Genomic DNA, 22,222 nt, shown 5'->3' on the forward strand with positions numbered 1-22,222 from the left:
AGATATTTTTTATGCATATTATAATTCCTACCACTAGGAGGCAGTACTTAGTGAATATTCTCAGAATGAGCAAGGGGATATTATCAAGATAAATTAGAGTCGTGTGTGTGTGTATATATATATATATATATATATATATATATATATATATATATAATTTTTTTGTGTGTGTGGGGTTGATCATAAGATCCCTGGTTTTGATGTAGCCTTATATTAATGGAGATTTCAAAGCATTGCAGAGTATTTTCGAAGACTGTTTTGACAGCTTGCTTTTCTGAATATCCTTACAATGAAATGAGTCTTATCAAAGAAACTTATATCTAAGGCTGGGAGTCATAAAGTGCTGATAGGGCAAGGCATGCTGGCAATTGCAGTTTTACAACAGCTGGAGAACTGCTCGTCATCCCATTGAAAACATTAGTCCATCTCTTCTTGAAGGAGTTGTGCCACCATTAAGTATCATAGTCGTGTCATAGATCCTAATAAGTGATCAATATCTTCCAATTACATGCTGGTAAAAGAATCATCCAGTGAAGATTTATGGCATTTACTGACATCGTATGGCGCTACCTGGTGTTCACAATGTATATCAATGCACATGGCCACCTAATGATGGACTCGCATGCTCAGCCACTGATGAGCCCGATACTGGTGGAGTGGACACACTTGATCAGTCACTAATGAGCTCAATTGTTCAGGATACACATACTCAGTCGCTAATGAGCCCAATAGAGGTTGATACACATGCTCAATCACTCATAAGCCCAATAGTGGTGGACATACATACTCTACGTCACCAATTAACCTAATAGTGGTGAACAAACATGTTCAGTCACTAATGAGCCCAATACTGGTGGGCACACATGTTCAGTCACTAATGAGTCCGATCGTGGTGAACACAGATGCTCAGTCACCAATTAACCTAATAGTGGTGGATACACATGTTCAGTCACTAATGAGCTTAATAGAGGTGGATACACATGCTCAGTCACCCATGAGCCCAAAAGTGATGGACACACATGCTCAGTCTCTATTGAGCCTGATCGCGATGGATACACATGTTCAGTCACTAATGAGCCCAATGATGGTGGACACACATGCTCAGTCACTCATGAGCCCAATAGTGGTGGACACACATGCTCAGTCACTCATGAGCCCAATAGTGGTGGACACTGGACACACATGCTCAGTTATTTCCCCGCAGTCCACTCTTTGCATAGTGATCCTCTGTTCACTGCAGAGCAGCCAGTAGAAATAGCTTTTTGGCTTCCTAGTCAAGGAAGGAGCTGAGTGACTGCAGAATTGTGGCAGTATATTTAAGAAGGAACTTGTCAGCCGAAAGAGGGGGAAGGAGACTGATTCTATCCAGAAATTGTCCCAGTAGTACATATTAGCAACAAACAGTAGGGACAAAGGAAAGCAAAAAAAAGTAATTGATACACAAAACATATGAGTATAGGTTTGCTATTACCCATGACTATTTCAACAAATATGCCAAGAAATGGGCAAAGTGGCTGGAAACTTACCCAACGCACTGAACTAGTTTATTAATGTGCACCAAACTAATTTCAAACCATCTGATTACATGTTTGTATGATTGTATGACTATATGACTATATGATTATATGTTTAATGTAGAGACTATATAGAGCCTGTTCGGACCTTGTGGTCCTCTCCTTGTTATTACCCTTTTTCCCCCCTCCCCCCTTACCCCCCCTCACCCCCCTCCCCCCTTTCCCCCTCCCCCCCTTTCCCCCTCCCCCCCCTCTTCCCCCTCCCCCCCCTCACCCCCCTCCCCCCTTTCCCCCTCCCCCCCCTCTTCCCCCTTCCCCCCCTCTTCCCCCTTCCCCCTTCTTACCCCCCTCTTCCCCCTTCCCCCTCCCACTCCCCTCCTTTCTTATTTGTATTTAAATGTTCAATAAAAATTATTGGAAAAGAAAGGTGATTTTATACAACTAGTAATAGGATGTTAAGTGAGAAAATAGATGAACTTTTTTAATTCTTCAACACTTTTAGTTGGAAATATATGATAACAGAAAACACAAGAAGGCATCTTTGCAAGATGGAAGTAAAACAGATGTAAGGTTGGACCTAGTTCACATGGCATGGATTTGCAATAGGAAAATCTGGTGTGGATTTTCAGAAAGTCTAGAGCAAAAATGGATTACCTCACAATATGCATTGGGATTATCCCTATTTGTAAGCCAAACTGTCTGCTTGCATTCCTGTTTATATTAGAAGTTCAATACCTTCTAAAGAATGATGCAGTAAACTAATTTATTATTATTGCTCACCATGTGCAAAGTTCCAAACAGTTGTAATATACTCAACTACCATTTGTTGCTTCCTTTTCTCCCAAATATTTTGCTGAAAGTGCTTTTAACTGCCTAGCTTCTCTTTTAGTAGCTGCTTTGAACTGCTGATTCAGTAGGAATCTCAAATGTTATTTACAAATACTCCCCTCCTTGTCTGAGCACGAGGGGGAGAGGAGCAGAGAAGCTCATAGTGGAAGTGTGTTTGTAAATTGTGTCTGAGTACAGATTCTTGCTAGAGCAACAGTTCAAAGCAGCTACTAAAGTTAAAACAGCACATTCAGCATGATGTTGGGGAGTAAAGTAAGTAAAATAAGGTAATCGAGTATACTACACTAGCTCATAACACTGCAAAGGATAACAAAAAATGTTTTAATTGCATCTAACATCTGTGTTTTTCTCCCGTTATACCACATGTATCTGCACTGATACAAGGTGCCAAACTATCAGTACCGGACAGATTTGTGCTGTTGTGATTAGTTCACAGAGTATGGTATACTTTCCAACATTTTAAAGGCCAAAATTGGGGCACATAAGCTCCAATCTAAGTAATGTCCTCAAAATGGCCAGTTTTAAGCCATTCTTACATAAAACCTCATCCTTTTTCTGCTCCGATCACCAGGATCATCCCGGCACAATCGTCTGGACTTGCCTTCAGTTTTGTGTCAAGATGCAAATAAAACTATTTAAAAGCAAGCAGAGATTTTAAACTTTCCAAAGAATAGAAACCCCAAAATTAAGGATTTTGAAACTTCCATTTTTTGCACAGCTGCAAAGACAGGTTCAGACGGGCGTAATTTCACGGTCCTTATACAGATCATGATGCCCCGGACTGACCAAAGGTCTCCTGTCCGAACGTAGGGTCCCGTTCATGTCCATGAGGCTGGAAAATCAGGATGGAAAACTTGTGGTCAGTCCGGGGTGTTAGGATCCGTAAACGGTTCATAAAACAGTCCATCAGAAACCGACCTAAATCTTGGAAATCGTTTTCTGCATCGATTGTAGGACCCACCATGATCGGCAAAATCCAGGATCAGCGGTTACGACGATCCCATAGAGGAATTCGATCTAGGACCACCGCCTGTGGGTCACCTACAGGTCGTGAGAACAGACATGGGCACGTCAGATCTGCACCGATTACGGCGGCCATTGATTACGCAATGCCTGGCCCGGGATGCTGACTGTTCTCATATCGGATAGCCCCAGGGCAGCTCCAGGTTACGGTTTCATCACCAGCACTCGGACCTCTTCCCATCCTATAGAGTATGGACCCCCTACCCTCATCTCCGGCAGTAAGCAATGCTCACACGTCCCCTGCCTCCGGCTACCAGTAGTCTATGCAGTAATTGAAAAGTAAAGGCAATTGAATTACAGCGTAGGGCTTGCGTCCAACAAAATTCTCTTTCTCTTTTTTTTTTTTTTCCCAGTCTACATTCATTGCATCGAGCTCGGCAGGGCTCCCGCTCTCCTCATGTGTGTTACTGCTGACTCACAGACTAACTTGCACAAGACGGAGGGAGAAAACACACACGCAGATCGTTCCTCCATACTAGGTAATGACTGAGCCGAGCCAAGGAACTGCGACGCACGTCCTGTAAGACCCTCTATGGTTTTGTACTTTTTATTTAAGGGGGGGGTTGATCTCCGGGGGTCTTCTGGCCTTCGGTAGCAGCTGCTGGGTCAAGGCAGCATTCATATTGGGCAGTATATGGCATGCGTTGCAGTTGGGTTTAGTTTGGGATTCATATTAACCCTTTGGGATCATTGATGCCCGGTTAAACCTCGTAGTACCATACTCCAAGTCTGGCACTTTAATAGTGCCAACCACCCTTTTTTTTCCCATTTGTACCCTAGGTGCCATACAACGTAGCCTGACCCTAATAGTCCAGCAATATTTTTTTTCTGTAGTGTTACAATATGGCGCTAGTATTGTATATTGACTGCCAGTGTCTGTACCAGCCTTATGCTGTCTGCTTGTTGTGTACCCAGCCGCTGTGCAGTCAGGGGGTGGTGGGGGTGACCATGTATAATAAGGCCCTTGTAAGACTGGGACAAGAGGCTTTTTTTGAGATGCAAAGATCCGTACCGCAGGGTACAAGCGCTGTCGGACCTGACTTGTCAATCAGCAACTTTGATTGACACTTGTTCCCCCCCCCCCCCATCCACCCAAGAGCTCTGCAGCAGCTGAGACTGGCAGCGCCTTTCCCTCTAAGCGCGAGGGCGAACGTTAGTCTGATGTCTAATTAATTTTGCCTCCAAGCCAAGACACTGCAAGTCTGCCACTGTTCTTGCTGATCCTGGCACATTTTGAGTTTGGTGAAAACAGCACCCCCCGTGTTTGAGAAGATGGGCGAGAGGCAGAGAGAACTTGTTAGTATGACAGAGCATCTCGCTGTCTGAGCGGAGAACTGTCTCATCTCTGCAGTGTCACATAGTCTGCTCCATGTCTGAGCGCTGGATTAGTATACGCCATGTGCTACAGGATCACTAGCAGCCTGTACAGACTGCAGCGTCCCCCTGTGTGCTGCAGTGATGCCAGTGTGCTATACTGTGTCAGCACATCCTGCAATGTGCCATGCCACCACGCCGTGTACTGTAGTGTGTCCTACCCTAATGCTTGCCTGCATGGCATCCTATTGTGAAAGCCTAATGTAGCGTATACCTTCACACACTCTGAGATATGGTGGTACATAGGATGACGGTATACAATATATAGACAGTGTTCCTCATTGCCATCATGTGTGCTACATTGTATGATGCCAGGCACATTCACAGACTGTGGTACTATACTATGCCGTACTGTGGAGTGTGCTATACTGTGACACCATGGACTAAAAATATGCTGATCTTTAGTGTCTATTTTCTCAAGATCATTTATATATATTGATTTACTGTATTGCCATATACCATAATCTGAACATGTGTCCCCATTACTGTAAGATACTAGCTCTATACTACTGTATACTGTAGGATACTACTAGCGTATACTAGCGCTATACTATACTGCTGTATACTGTAGGATAATGGCATATACTAGCGCTATACTATACTGCTGTATACTGTACGATACTGGCATATATTAGCGCTATACTATACTGCTGAATACTGTACGATACTTGCATATACTAATGCTATACTATACAGCTGTATACTGTAGGATACTGGCATATGCTAGCGCTATACTATACTGCTGTATACTGTACGAAACTGGCATATGTTAACACTATACTATACTGCTGTATACTGTACGATACTGACATAAACTAGCGCTATACTAGACTTGTATACTGTAGGATACTGGCATATACTAATGCTATACTATACTGCTGTATACTGTAGGATACGGACATAAACTAGCGCTATACTAGACTGTTGTATACTGTAGGATACTGGCATATATTAGCGCTATACTATACTGCTGTATACTGTAGGATACTGGCATATATTAGCGCTATACTATACTGCTGTATACTGTACGATACTGGCATATCCTAATGCTATACTATACTGCTGTATACTGTAGGATACTGACATAAACTAGCGTTATACTAGACTGTTGTATACTGTACGATACTGGCATATACTAGTGCTATACTATACCTGCTACAGTATATACTGTTCGATACTGGCATATGCTATAGTACTATACTATACTACTGCATACTGTAGGATACTAGCATATAGTAGCTTTATACTATACTGCTGGATACTGACATACTAGCACTATACTATACTGCTGAATACTGTAGGATACTGACATATACTAATACTATACTATACTACCGTGTACTGTAGGATTATAATCTTTTGTTTTTATACAGTGCTGACATATTCCGCAGCGCTTTACAGTTTGCACACATTATCATCGCTATCCCCGATGGGGCTCACAATCTACATTCCCTATCAGTATGTCTTTGGAGTGTGGGAGGAAACCCACGCAAACATGGGGAGAACATACAAACTCCTTTGCAGATGTCCTCGGTGGGATTTGAACCGAGGACTCAAACGCTGCAGTGCTAACCACTGGGCCATCATGCTGCCCGATACTAACATATATTAGCATTCTAACATATATTAGCATTATACTATACTGCTGTATACTGTAGGATACTGACATATACAGTATGGCTCCTGAGGAAGTGAATACACGAAATGTGCGTTGGGGCAACGGGAGCACCTGCACTACAGCTTTATTACTGATGGAAATGTTTTCTTTTAACTATTTTCCATTCACTTTATATGCACTCTTTATAGCTGCATTTATATTAATTTCACCTTATGCTGACAGTGGTTCAAGTCCACTCACTAGCCAAAGAAACACATAGGCCCCCTTTCTATTATATTTGGTATTGCAGCCTGTTGTTTTCAATCATGTCAACAATTATCTTTTAAAAGTGTATTTAATAAAGTGTATTTTTTATGGCACATACAGCTCTGGCAAAAATTAAGAGACCAATGGGCAGTTTTATATAAATCAGCTTCTCTACATGTCTGACAGCCATTCCATTCCAGTGTCAGTTGAATTCCAACCAGAGTACACCTCATTCTACTTAATGTGCTTCTGATTAGGTGATCACCTGAACCAAATCTTATTTAACGAAGGAAAGTATAAAAAACCCTGATGTGGTGTTCACAGTCCTCTTGCAATAGGACAAGCTGGATGGCAAAACAAGTGCTAGTAATATCCCAAAAGTAGCAGGAATGAAAAAATAACTTTTAACCATGCCAAAGGAGTTGAAAAGAAAAGTCTTGAGTGAGGGAAAGAAAGGCTCAATTCTGGCTTTACTACTCCATCCTTAAAATTTCTAAGACGGCAGTTCATTACAACAAGGTCAAGTAGCAGACATTGGGGAGGGACAACAAAGCTACAGACCAGCAGAGGGCGAAAATGACTCTTCACTGACCGGGATGACCGTCATCTTATTCAAATGTCACTCAGCAACTGCAGGATGACATCAAGTGACCTACAAAAGGAATGGCAAATGGCAGCTGGGTTGAAGTGCACGGCAAGAACAGTTCATAACAGGCTCCTAGAGAGAGGCAGGGCTCAAGTCATGTAAAGCTAGAAAAAAGCTTTTCATAAATGGGAAACAATGGAGAGCCAGGCTGAAGTTTGCCAAAGACCATAAGGATTGGACCATAGAGGACTGGAGAAGGTAATCTTCTCTGATGAGTCTAATTTTCAGCTTTGCCCAGCACCTGGTCGTCTACTTGTTAGACGGAGACCTGGAGAGGCGTACGAGCCACAGTGTCCTGCACCCACTGTGAAATTTGGTGGAGGATCGGTGATGATCTGGGATGCTTCAGCAAGGCTGGATTGGGCAGGATAATCACATACAAGGTTATCCTTGAAAAAACAGTTGATTCCTTCTGCTCAGGCAATGTTCCCCACCTCTGAGGACTGGTTTTTCCAGCAGGACAATGCGCCATGCCACACAGCTAGGTCAGTCATTGTGTGGATGAAGGACCACCACATCAAATCCCTGTCATGGCCAGCCCATTCTTCAGACCTGAACCCCATTGAAAACCTCTGGAATGTAATCAAGAGGAATATGGATAGTCACAAGCCATCAAACAAAGAAGAACTGCTTACATTTTTGTACCAGGAGTGGCATAAGGTTACACAAAAGCAGTGTGAAAGACTGGTGCATGCCAAGACGCATGAAAGCTGTGATTAAAAATCATGGTTATTCCACAAAATATTGATTTCTGAACTCTTCCTGAGGTAAAACATTAGTATTGTTGTTTCTAAATGATTATGATCTTGTTTTCTTAGCATTATTTGAGGTCTGCAAGCACTGCATTTTTTTGTTATTTTGAACATTTCTCATTTTCTGAAAATAAATACCAAATTTAGTGCTTGGAAATTCAAAGACATATTGTCAGTAGTTTATAGAATAAAATAGCAATTTACATTTTACTTAAAAATATACGTATAAGGCCTCTTTCACACTTCAGTTATTTGCATCAGTTATAATCCGCCAAAAAGGCAGACAAGCGGATCCGTTCTCAACTGATGTGAACGGATGGCACAGGATCCGTTTTTAGACGGATCCTGAAAATGAGGAAAAGAACCGAGGGAGGGAGGGAGAGAAAAAATTTGGGGTTAATTCAGTGTCTGGAGGATCCGCCGGCCAAAAAAACGTTGCAAGCTCCGTTTGGAAATCTTTGAGGATGTTGACGGACACTAACATTGTGGCGGATCCTCACAAAAACGGATGCAACGGACGGCAATCAGTCAGGATCCGCCAATAATGAAAGTCAATGGGGAAAAAAACGGATCCGCAAAGAAAAATGGCGGATCCGTTTTTTTTTCAAATTTGGCGGATCTTGACTGATTGTCAAAAACGGAAGTGTGAAAGAGGCCTAAAGAGAAAATCAGAAAAACTGAAAATTTTGCAGCGGTGTCTTGTGTCTTAATTTTTACCAGAGCTGTATACTTCTTCTTTGATAAATGTATACTGTACGATGCTGGCATATACTAGCGCTATACTATACTGCTGTATACTGTAGGATACTGGAATATATTAGCATTATAATATACTGTTATACACTGTACGATACTGGCATATACTAGCGCTATACTATACTGCTGTATACTGTAGGATACTACTGGCATATACTAGCACTATACTACTGTATACTGTAGGATACTGACATATACTAGCGCTTTATTATACTACTGTATACTGTAGCATACTGGCATATACTGCCACTATATTATACTGCTGTATACTGTATTATACTGGCATATACTACCACTATATTATATAATATATGGTAGACGAAGGCCAGGAGAGGTACATAAGTGACTGGAAGAACGACATCATCAGCTCACAGAAACTGACCATGTACCAGAGTCTACAGAGAGACTAAAGACTGGCCCCATATCTGGAGAAACTCCCGGACCCCAGAGACCGCAAGATCCTGAGCCGATATAGACTCAGTGCCCACAGTTTGGCCATCGAGGTCGGCCGACACAGGCAGAGCTACAAGCTCAGGGAGGAAAGACTGTGCCAACACTGTGACCAGGAGGCCCTGGAGGATGAGACCCACTTCCTGCTACACTGCTCCAAATACTCAGCAGTGAGGGACACTCACTTCAGGAGACTCTCACATCTCTTCCCGGATTTCACCACCATGAAGGAAGAAGAGAAAACATATATCCTGCTGGGGGAAGAAGAGAGCAGTGGAGATAGTGGCGCGGTATGTGAGCGAATGTCATAGACTGCGAGAAAGAGAACTATGATATGCCATGGACTTCTATGGCCCCCACCCTGGATCTGCCCCCATCCCCCCCATCCACCTTCCCTATGCCATGGACTTCTATAGCCCCCATCCTGGATCTGCCCCCACCCACCTTTCCTACAGCCCCTTCCCAACATCCCTACAGTCCCTATCTGTCATGTCGGACGCTGTTCACACCACAGCATCCGGCAGGCAGAGGTAGTTCCACCTCCAGCCACTATAGCCTCAGTGGCGCCGGTTTGATCTTCAGGCTCTCGGGGGTTAATCCTGCTGGAGACCAGGTTGGAAGGTTAGTCACGCCCACGGTCTTTAAATAGTCATACTGGCATATGGGCGTCGCCGATTATAGCTTGTGTTTCATACCAAGTGGTTCCGGTCTGGAGTGGAGGTGTTCAAGAGAGAGAGATTCATATCTGGTGTCGTATGATCCGTCGTTATCCTTTCTCCTTCCCATATTTGTGTTTAGTTGTGCCCTGTTCACATTACTGTTTATTCCTGTGTGTGTGCGGCGCAGTGCAGTTTAAGTTCTCCCTGTCTGTCATTATTTGTGTGGGAGCTTTGGTGGTGTGACTCCTCACTGGGTGGAGGGTGGAGGGTTAAGTGCAGGGCTGAGCAGGAGATAAGGAAAGGTCGGAGGCTCAGGCATTTGCACCTTCAGCAAAAACCCTGGGTTGAGGGTCAGACAGGGTTTCCCCTAGTAAAAGGGACACCACAGGGGCCCCGGGTATTTCAGCCTTAGTTGAACTAAGCCCCCGTGACATTATAATCGGCCCACATTTTTTCAGGAGTCCATGGATCCATTAGATTCCATAACCCGCCAGTTGGCGGCGCTGTCCATACAGGTCTCCGAGTTGAAAGGGGCAGTTCAGCAGCAGGGCCTGGTAGTAGCAAAGGTGCAAACGGCATCTGCAGGTATCGGTGCAGAGCCGAAGTTTCCGCTGCCAGAACGATTTTCAGGCGATCGCAGCAAATTTGTCGTATTTCGGGAGGCCTGCAAATTATACTTCCGCATGCGGCCAATCTCCTCAGGTAATGAGGCCCAGCGAGTAGGGCTGGTGTTGTCATTACTGAGTGGTGACCCCCAAGCATGGGCATTTTCCTTACCAGCTGACTCTGCTACATTTCATTCGGTCGATAATGTTTTTTCTGCCCTCGGGCTCATTTACGATGACCCTGACCGACTGGCTCTAGCGGAATCTAAAATCCGCGCCCTCCGCCAGGGGGAGCGCTTGGCAGAAGACTATTGTTCGGAATTTCGCCGCTGGGCTGTAGACACACAGTGGAATGACCCAGCACTGCGGAGCCAGTTTATTCATGGGGTATCAGGGAGGGTGAAACAAGCCCTCCTGATGTATGAGACTCCGGCATCATTGGAGTCTGCCATGAGTTTGGTGATACGTATTGATCGCCGTTTTCGTTAGGGGGCACAGGAGACGCTACCTCTGGGGGAAAACAGAGGTGCAGGTGTGGTTGAAGTAGATGAGTCCCCTGAACCTATGCAGATTGCTGGCGTGGCACAGGTTCAGCCTCGCGCTCCGGGATTCCGGAAGCCCGGAGCATGTTTCTACTGTGGTAAAGGAGGTCATTATGTTAACGTTTGCCCGGTACTACCTAAGAGGGTCACACCGGCGGAAAACTGTTAAGCTCAGAGGGTATGGAGGAGACCCAACTGAGCGTATGCATATCCTCCATGATGGTATCTCAATGTATGCTCCCTGCCAAGGTTATTATCGCCGGCAGAGAGCTACCTATATCAGTGTTTGTGGATAGCGGTTCCGCCACCAATCTCATAGATGAGGAGTTTGCACACACCGCCGGGTTTAAGATCGAAAAACTTCCTCACCCCATACAGGTGGTGACCATTAATGCTGTTCCCCTCCCTCAAGGGGAGATTACTGAGTTTGTGGCAGAGGTGAAACTCCACATTGGGGTCCTACATTCTGAGTCGGTTACATGTAGGGTCCTCCGTAATCTCCCAGCTCAAATGGTCCTGGGTTTTCCATGGCTGTCCAGGCACAACCCGGTAATTGATTGGAAAACTCAGGACATAGTACAATGGAGTGGTTTCTGCCAAGACAATTGCTTGGCCACATGTGTGTCCGCCGTGACGCCCAGCCTGCCGGAGGCTTTGCAGGATTTCGCAGATGTTTTCTCTGAGAAGGGTTGCTCAGAACTGCCTCCACATAGAGCCTATGACTGTGCTATTAGGTTAAAACCCGGGGCCAAATTACCTAAGGCCAGGATGTTTAATATTTCTGGTCCTGAGAGACAAGCTCTGAAAGACTACATCGCGGAGAGTCTGAGCAAAGGTCACATCCGGCCTTCGTCCTCGCCTGTAGCCGCGGGGTTTTTCTTCATTAAGAAGAAAGATGGGGGGTTACGCCCGTGTCTGGATTTCCGAGAGTTAAACCAGATTACTATCCGTGATCCCTACCCAATGCCGTTGATCCCGGATTTGTTCAACCAGGTAGCGGGGGCGAAATGGTTTTCCAAGCTGGACCTCAGGGGGGCGTATAACCTCATAAGGGTCCGTCAGGGGGATGAGTGGAAGACGGCGTTTAACACTCCTGAGGGTCATTTTGAGAGTCTGGTTATGCCGTTTGGGTTGACCACCGCGCCTGCCGTTTTCCAACATTTTATTAATGATGTATTTGCTCATGTCCTGGGGAGATTTGTGATTGTATACCTGGATGATATCCTCATTTATTCTAGCGATCGGGACACTCATTTGGAGCATGTTAGGCAGGTGTTACAGTTGCTCCGGGAGAACCAGCTCTATGCTAAGCTGGAAAAATGTTTATTTTTTGTCCAGGAGTTGCCCTTTTTGGGATATATTGTGTCCGCAGCCGGTTTTAAAATGGACACCGCTAAGGTGCAAGCGGTGTTGCAATGGGAGAGGCCGGAGAGTCTGAAAGCACTCCAGCGGTTCCTTGGGTTTGCGAATTATTATAGGAAATTTATAAAACACTTTTCGACTGTCGCCAAACCGCTCACGGACATGACAAAGAAGGGTGCCGATCTGGCGAACTGGCCTGAGGTGGCTATACGTGCATTTGAGCGTCTGAAGAATAGTTTTGCTTCAGCCCCCATTCTGGTGCAACCAGACGTGTCTAAACCTTTTGTGGTAGAGGTTGATGCGTCGGAGGTGGGAGTGGGGGCAGTACTGTCTCAAGGCTCGTCCTTGAGCGAGATGCATCCATGCGCCTACTTCTCCAAGAAGCTGTCGCCGGCCGAACGGAATTATGATATCGGCAACAGGGAGTTGTTGGCCATCAAACTGGCTTTTGAGGAATGGCGACACTTCTTGGAGGGGGCGGCTCACCAGGTCACAGTTATCACCGACCATAAGAATCTGCTCTACCTGGAGTCGGCCAAGCGTCTGTCTCCTAGGCAGGCTCGCTGGGCATTGTTTTTTACTCGTTTCAATTTTCTTGTGACGTACCGTCCCGGGGCTAAAAACACCAAGGCGGATGCTTTGTCTAGGTGTTTTCCGGGGGGAGAACCTCGGGAAGAGCCGGTACCCATCCTCCAGAAAGGGGTAGTGGTCTCGGCTCTCACGTCTGAGGTAGAGGCGGAGATTGCCGAGGCCCAAGAGGAGGTACCACCAGGACTTCCCGCCAACAAATCATTTGTACCCCTGCATCTTCGGCCTAAGGTGTTGAAGGAACACCACGATTCGGTACTGGCTGGTCACCCAGGGGTGAAGGGCACCTTAGAGCTGGTATCGCGTCGTTTCTGGTGGCCCAAAATCCGGCAGGACGTGGTCTCGTACGTGGCAGCTTGCATCACGTGCGCTAGGGCTAAGTCACCCCGAACCCGTCCTGCTGGCACGCTACAGCCTCTGGGGGTACCCAATAGGCCATGGACAGAAATCTCCATGGATTTTATCACTGACTTGCCAGCCTCGGCAGGGAACACGGTCATCCTGGTGGTGGTTGACCGTTTTTCAAAGATGGCGCATTTTGTGGCGTTGTCCGCTTTGCCCAATGCTAAGACGTTGGCTCAGGTATTTGTGAAGGAGGTGGTCAGACTCCACGGAGTAGCGTCTGACATAGTATCTGATAGGGGTACGCAATTTGTGGCGAGGTTTTGGAAAGCTTTTTGCTCTAGGTTGGGGATCAAGTTGTCACATTCTTCGGCGTTTCATCCACAGTCTAATGGACAAACTGAGCGCATGAACCAAAATCTAGAACAGTATTTACGATGCTTTGTGTCTGACAACCAGGAGGAGTGGTCTACTTTCCTTCCTCTGGCCGAATTCGCATTAAATAATCACCGCCAAGAGTCATCAGGAGAGTCTCCATTCTTTTGTGTGTACGGTCAACATCCTCAGTTTTGTACCTTACGTCAGGGTGACTCCGGGGGTGTCCCGGAAGAGGATCAGCTAGGAGCCCAATTGTCATCAGTCTGGAGGCGGGTGAAACAGCGTTTGTTGAGCATGAGTGCCAGGTACAAACGGGTGGCTGACAGTAGACGCGTGCCAGGTCCGGACCTGTGTGTGGGTGAATGGGTGTGGTTAGCTACGAAGAACATAAAACTCAAAATCCCATCTTTAAAACTGGGTCCAAGGTTTATTGGGCCTTTTAGGATTTCTGCCATCATTAACCCAGTGGCTTATCGGTTGGAACTTCCTGCGGTGTACAGAATACATAACGTTTTTCACAGGGCTTTATTGAAAAAGGTGGTAGGCTTGGTGGACACGACGCCGATGCCACCTCCAGTCATGGTGGATGGCGAGTTAGAGTTCGAGGTCGCCAAGGTGGTGGACTCTCGAGTAGTACGCCGTACTCTTCAGTATTTGGTGCACTGGCGGGGGTATGGTCCAGAGGAGAGGTCTTGGGTTCCAGCCTCAGACATACATGCGGATCGGCTGGTCAGTTCTTTTCACCGTCGTCATCCGGACAAGCCGGGTCCTATGAGTCTTGAGGGCCCTGGGGTCCCTCGTAGAAGACGGGGTACTGTCATGTCGGACGCTGTTCACACCACAGCATCCGGCAGGCAGAGGTAGTTCCACCTCCAGCCACTATAGCCTCAGTGGCGCCGGTTTGATCTTCAGGCTCTCGGGGGTTAATCCTGCTGGAGACCAGGTTGGAAGGTTAGTCACGCCCACGGTCTTTAAATAGTCATACTGGCATATGGGCGTCGCCGATTATAGCTTGTGTTTCATACCAAGTGGTTCCGGTCTGGAGTGGAGGTGTTCAAGAGAGAGAGATTCATATCTGGTGTCGTATGATCCGTCGTTATCCTTTCTCCTTCCCATATTTGTGTTTAGTTGTGCCCTGTTCACATTACTGTTTATTCCTGTGTGTGTGCGGCGCAGTGCAGTTTAAGTTCTCCCTGTCTGTCATTATTTGTGTGGGAGCTTTGGTGGTGTGACTCCTCACTGGGTGGAGGGTGGAGGGTTAAGTGCAGGGCTGAGCAGGAGATAAGGAAAGGTCGGAGGCTCAGGCATTTGCACCTTCAGCAAAAACCCTGGGTTGAGGGTCAGACAGGGTTTCCCCTAGTAAAAGGGACACCACAGGGGCCCCGGGTATTTCAGCCTTAGTTGAACTAAGCCCCCGTGACACTATCCCTACTCCCTTTTTGTACACTTGCTTTGGCAAAACTAATGTGTATTTAGTCCTGCCAATAAAGCTTCTTTGAATTTGAATTTATTACTGTATACTGTAGGATACTGACATATACTAGATATACTATACTACCGTATATGACATATACTAGCACTATACTATCGTATGCTGTAGGATACTAGTATATGCTCGCACTATATTATACTGCTATATACTGTAGCATACTGCCATATACTACCACTATATTGTACTGCTGTATACTTTAGTATACTGGCATATGCTACCATTATATTATATATATACTGCTGCATACTGTAGCATCCTGGCATATACTAGCTCTAAACTACCATATACTGTAAGATACTGGCATATAGTGCTATACTATACTTCTGTATGCTTTAGTATACTGGCATATAATAGCGCTATACAATACTACCGTATACTGTAGGGTACTGACATATACTATCACTATACCATACTACCATATACTGTTGGATCCTGGCATATATGAGCAGTATACTATACTACTTTATACTGTAGTATACTGGCATGCACTAGCATTATATTATACTACTGTATACTGTAGGATACTGACTTATACTAGTAGCATACTATGCTGCTGTGTACTGTGTGCTGTGCTGTCATATAATAGCGCTATAGTACTCTATACTGTCTGATCCTAGCATATACTAGCACTATACTGTACTACCGTATACTGTAGGCTACTACTGGCATATACTAGTGCTATACTATTGTATATTGTAGGATTCTGACATATACTAGCGCAGTACTATACAGTAATATCATATACTGTAGGTTACTAGTGCTATACTACTGCATATTGTCAGGAACTGGCATATACTAGCACCATACTATTGTATACTGTAGGATACTGGTATGTACTACCATTTTATTATACTCTTGTATACTGGAGCATACTGGCATTTACTACCACTATATTAAACTGCTGTATACTGTAGCATACTGGCATATACTGTAGTACCACTATATTATACTGCTGTATACTTCTATGATACTGGCATATGGTAAAACTATATTATACTGCTGTATACTGGAACACACTGACATATGCTACCACTATAGTATACTGTAGAATACTGGCATATGTTACCACTGTATTATACTGCTGTATACTATATGATACTGGTATATACTAGCACTATATTATACTGCTGCTGTATACTGTAAGATGCTGGCAAATACTAGCGCTATACTAGCATATACTGGCATATACTAGCACATCTACATACTGAAGGATATACTACTGTTTACTGTAGGATACTGGCATATACTAGTGTTATACTATAGTACCATATACTGTAGGACACTACTGGCATATGCTAGTGCTATACTGCTGTATACTGTAGGGTACTGCCAAAAATACGCTATACTACTGTATGCTGTAGGATAGTAGTGATAGTAGTGTTTTTCAAAGATTCAAGATTCAAAGAAGCTTTATTGGCTGGACTAAATACACATTAGTTTTGCCAAAGCAAGTGTACAAAAGGGAATAGGGATAGGGACTGTAGAGATGTTGGGAAGGGGCTGTAGGAAAGGTGGGAGGGGGCATATCCAGGATGGGGCTATAGAAGTCCATGGCATAGGGAAGGTGGATGGGGGCATGGGGCAGATCCAGGGTGGGGGCCATAGAAGTCCTTGGCATATCATAGTTCTCTTTCTCGCAGCCTATGGCATGTGCTCACATATTGCACCGCTATCTCCACTGCTCTCTCTTCTTCCCCCAGCAGGATATATGTTTTCTCTTCCTCCTTCATGGTGATGAAATCCGGGAAGAGATGTGAGAGTCTCCTGAAGTGAGTGTCCCTCACTGCTAAGTATTTGGGGCAGTGTAGCAGGAAGTGGGTCTCATCCTCCAGGGCCTCCTGGTCACAGTGTTGGCACAGTCTTTCCTCCCTGGGCTTGTAGCTCTGCCTGTGTCGGCCGACCTCGATGGCCAGACTGTGGGCACTGAGTCTATACCGGCTCTGGATCTTGCGGTCTCTGGGGTCCGGGAGATTCTCCAGATATGGGGCCAGTCTGTAGTTTCTCTGTAGACTCTGGTACATGGTCAGTTTCTGTGAGCTGATGATGTCGATCTTCCAGTCACTTACGCACCTCTCCTGGCCTTTGTCTACCATCTTCCTGATTCCAGCTTTTGTCAGGTTGTTGTGATTGGTGTTCTGGTCAGGTTGGGTTTGGGTGAGCTGTTCCGAGGGTCCTGGTTTTTCTGTTTCCCCTACATGTGTCAGGGCTTTATGGTGATGGGAGCTTGGATTGCTCCTACGTAGGTGAGTCCGGAATGACAGTGCCCTCTTTAGAACCGTTAGGTGTAGAGGGAATCTGCCCAGCTCGGCCCGGCAAGCACTGTTGGAGGTGCTCCGATGGACTTGGAGAAGGTGCTTGCAGAATCCCAGGTGGAATATTTCTGTTGGGCTGGAATCCCACCTTGACCAGTCTGGGTAGGTGTGAGGGCCCCAGACTTCGTTGGGAAGGGGCTGTAGGAAAGGTGAATAGGGCAGAACCAGGATGGGGCTATAGAAGTCCTTGGCATAGGGAAGGTGGATGGGGACTATAGAAGTCCATGGCATAGGGAAGGTGGATGGGGGCAGATCCAGGGTGGGGGCCATAGAAGTCCATGGCATATCATGACTGTCTTTCTCGCAGTCTATGACATTCGCTCACATACCGCGCTGCTATCTCCACTGCTCTCTCTTCTTCCCCCAGCAGGATATATGTTTTCTCTTCCTCCTTCATGGTGATGAAATCCAGGAAGAGATGTGAGAGTCTCCTGAAGTGAGTGTCCCTCACTGCTGAGTATTTGAAGCAGTGTAGCAAGAAGTGGGTCTCATCCTCCAGGGCCTCCAGGTCACAGTGTTGGCACATGCAAAACACAAGCCGCGGAGACACCATCACATGTTTCTCAACGCAAGCAATGACTAGCCAGGTCTTTCCCCGGGAAGGAACAACCATGGGAAGGGCAGTCTCCAATGAAGGAAACCACCTATGCCAAAACATGGTATCCATCCACAGACAGCTGTTTCGGGGTATTGCCCCTCATCAGTGTGGAGTAGGAAACTGGCCAGTAGGAGCAATGCCTAGTAGAAGACTGTGAAAAATGAGGATGAATGAACTCATGGAGATCAACATCCAACACTGCGGAGACACCATCACATGTTTCTCAACGCAGTGATTCTAGAGCAATGCCCCCATCCCTTATGGGAAATATGTAAAAAATGCAAAATACAAGCCGCGGAGACACCATCACATGTTTCTCAACGCAAGCAATGACTAGCCAGGTCTTTTCCCAGGAAGGAACAACCACGGGAAGGGCAGTCTCCAATGAAGGAAACCACCTATGCCAAAACATGTGATGGTGTCTCCGCAGTGTTGGATGTTGATCTCCATGAGTTCATTCATCCTCATTTTTCACCTCGATGGCCAGACTGTGGGCACTGAGTCTATACCGGCTCTGGATCTTGCGGTCTCTGGGGTCCTGGAGTTTCTCCAGGTATGGAGCCAGTCTGTAGTCTCTCTGTAGACTCTGGTACATGGTCAGTTTCTGTGAGCTGTTAATGTCGTTCTTCCAGTCACTTACGTACCTCTCCTGGCCTTCGTCTTCCTGATTCTGGCTTTTGTCAGGTTGTTGTGATTGGTGTTCTGGTCAGGTTGGGTTTGGGTGGGCTGTTCCGATGATCCTGGTTTTTCTGTTTCCCCTACATGTGTCAGGGCTTTATGGTGATGGGAGCTTGGATTGCACCTTTGTAGGTGAGCCCGGAATGACACTGCCCTCTTTAGAACTGTCAGGTGTAGAGGGAATCTGCCCAGCTCGGCCCGGCAAGCACTGTTGGAGGTGCTCCAATGGACTTGGAGAAGGTGCTTGCAGAATTCCAGGTGGAATATTTCTGCTGGGCTGGAATCCCACCTTGACCAGTCTGGGTAGGTGTGAGGGCCCGAGACTTCGCTGCCATACAGGAGGATTGGAGCGATGATAGAGTTGAAGATTTTTAACCAGACCCTCACTGGTGGCTTAAGATGGTAGAGTTTCCTTCGTATGGCATAGAAGGTTTTGCTGGCCTTGTCTTTCAGGGTCTCTATGGCTTGTTTGAAGCTCCCTGACCGGTGAATCTCTAGGCCCAGGTAGGTATATTTGTCCGTTCCTGTATGGGCGCAGTTGTTGAGGACAAATGAAGGGTGCTGGTCTGATTTTCTCTTTCTCTTCTGGAACACCATGATGTTGGTTTTCTTTAGGTTGACCGGAAGTGCCCAGGTGGAGCTGAATTTCTCTAAGATTTTCCGCTTTTCTTGGAGTCCTTTCTCGGTTGGTGACAGAAGCAGCAGGTCATCTGCGTTCAGCAGGAATTTCACCTGCGCCTCGTAGAGGGTGAGCCCTAGTGCTATGGAAGATTCCAGAGCGGTAGCTAGCTCGTTGATGTAAATGTTGAAGAGCGTTGGGCTTAGGCTGCAGCCTTGTCTGACTCCCTGGCTCTGCTGCAAATAAGCCGTTCTTTTACCCTTGACACTCACGTTGCAGAGGTTCTCGGTGTAGGAGCTTTTGATAACATCGTAGGTCTTTCCTCCTATTCCGCTCTCCAGCAGTTTCAGGAATAAGCCTGGGTGCCACACCAAATCAAAGGCCTTTTTAAAGTCCACAAAACAGGCGTATATCTTCCCGTTCTTTGTATTGTCGACGTGTCTCTGAATGAGGCTGTGCGGGTGTAGATGTGGTCGGTAGTGCGGTGGTTTGGCATGAACCCTGCTTGGCTCTTGCTTGGCTCTTGCTAGCACTATGCTATACTACCATATACTGTAGGATACTGACATACTGGCACTATACTATACTACCATATACTGTAGGATACTGACATATACTGACACTATACGATACTATACTACCATATACTGTAGGATACTGGCATATGCTAGCACTATACTATGTAGGGATTTGCTATGGTAGGCAATGGCAGGGACGCAGTAATGAGGCAACACACAGGCTTATAGTCCAACTTCAGCGGTTTAATGTCACTTTAAAACAGCAGGTTAACAAAGTAACAGAAAAACACAAATAGACTCCAGCTTGGAGAACCACTGATCCCAGACTCACCCTTGCAAGGGACGGGCTTAACTAAGCGGCTGCCAGATCAGCAGCATCCGCCAGGTGCCATTCCCAGGGTTGTTTGGAGTCTTGCTGCTATAGCTTTGCAGCACAGGTAATCCTGCTAACAAATTAAGGCTAACTCCAGCCCAGTTCCTGGATCTTCCACACACACTCACCATGTGCCAAATACCAACCTCCATTACATAGCCCATAACCCCTCCCACAGGTGAGGTAGACATCACATGGGCTGATCACGTGACCCTGACTGTTATGATTGGGTCACCAAGGAGGAGAGCATGCCCAAGCTAAGCCACAGAAAACCAGAGAGGTTGGTAACTAAGCGGATTGCAGACCCCTGTTCCTATCCACACAACTAGCAGTAGCCGTGGAGTATACCTACGATGATCCTAGACACCTCGGCACAGCCGGAGAGCTAACTAAGCCTAAAGCAAGAAAGGGGAAATCTAAACTGCCCCAGAGCAGACCCCAAAGGAATAGATAGCCCCCAAACATATATTGTCGGTGAGACAAGATGAAAACACAAACGCAGGCAGGAAAATAGACTGAGCAAATGATGGGGCCCACACTGACTAGACAGGACAGGAAAGGAAAGACACTGTCTGCAATCACGCAAAAAAACCCTCCAAAAAGTCCAACACCTCTGATGCAAAAAACACTGAAGTCGCACGACTTCGCTCACTATATCAGCCCTCTGGTATATTCTGAAAGCAAAGCAAAAAGAGGCCAATCTAATAAGGGGCAAAAACAATCTGGCACAAGCAGTAACATGTGGACGGTGATTCAGCACAGCCCCAGCCGGAACTGACTGACCCACACAAAACTGAGATAGACAAAGCCAGATCAAATACAAGCAGAATAGCAAATGAACACTTAGTTGAACATGCAGGGACTGAGCTGGAAACATCAGACCTCACGAGGCAAGAAGAAAATCACCAGCAGGGATAGAGGGAGTCGGCTGTCTTAACCCCTTCCTGACATGAGACGTACTATCCCGTCCACGGTACCCGGGCCCGTATGACCGGGGACGGGATAGTACGTCTACCGCGATCAGCGGCGCCCACGTGGTGAGCGCCGCTGATCGCGGCCGGGTGTCAGCTGATTATCACAGCTGACACCCGGCACAATGTGTCAGGGGCGGTCACGGACCGCCCCCGACACGTTAACCCCTTGCACACCGCGATCAAACATGATCGCGGTGTACCGGGGGTTAAAGGGAAGCATCGGCAGGGAGGGGGCTCCCTCCGTGCTTCCCTGAGCCCCCCACGGCAGCGCAATGTGCAGCGCTGCTGCGGGGGGCTCCTTTCCTCCAGGCCCCCGAATCCAAGATGGCGACGGGGGCCTTCGGGGGCCTGGGGAAGCTGGCTTCCTCAGTGCCTGCAAAGCGCAGGCATGAGGAAGCCTTGTGCACTGCCTGTGACAGATTGCTGATCTGTCACAGTGATCTGTGATGTGACAGATCAGCGATCTGTCACAGGACAGTGATGTCCCACCTGGGACTATGTAATAAAGTAAAAAAAAAATTAAAAAAAAGTGTAAAAATAAATTTAAAAAAATCGCCAAATAAATTAGTAAAAAAAAAAAAAAAAATATTCCCCAATAAATTCATTTTTTGAAAATAATAAAAAAAACAACAATAAAAGTACACATATTAGGTATTGCCGCGTCCGTAACGACCTGCCCTATAAAACTGTCCCAATAGTTAACCCCTTTAGCGAACCCCTTAAAAAACAAAAATAAAAAACGAAGCAAAAAATAATGATTTATTATCATACCGCCAAACAAAAAGCGCGATCAAAAAGACGTATATAAATATCCATGGTACCGCTGAAAACGTCATCTTGTCCCGCAAAAAACAAGCCGCCATACAGCATCATCAGTGAAAAAATAAAAAAGTTATAACTCGCAGAATAAAGCGATGCAAAAATAATTATTTTTTATATAAAATAGTTTTCATT

At 46.1% G+C, this 22,222-nt stretch overlaps 1 protein-coding gene across 4 annotated transcripts in view; it reads left to right on the top strand.

The window, feature by feature from the left end:
* The window catches only part of NACC2 (NACC family member 2), a 232,831-nt gene that overhangs the window by 146,665 nt on the left and 63,944 nt on the right, over positions 1 to 22,222 (top strand). The window contains exon 3 of one of the 4 annotated variants that reach the window (XM_073541052.1): positions 3,740 to 3,865. The exons of the other annotated variants lie outside the window; for them this stretch is intronic. The gene's annotated coding sequence lies outside the window, so the exon portion shown is untranslated. The remainder of the gene's footprint in view (positions 1 to 3,739; positions 3,866 to 22,222) is intronic. 4 annotated transcript variants of the gene reach the window in all.

The sequence above is a fragment of the Dendrobates tinctorius genome, unplaced genomic scaffold (genome assembly GCF_039654945.1).
Source record: "Dendrobates tinctorius isolate UK_male_01 unplaced genomic scaffold, ASM3965494v1 ptg000120l, whole genome shotgun sequence".
Lineage (NCBI taxonomy): Eukaryota > Metazoa > Chordata > Amphibia > Anura > Dendrobatidae > Dendrobates > Dendrobates tinctorius.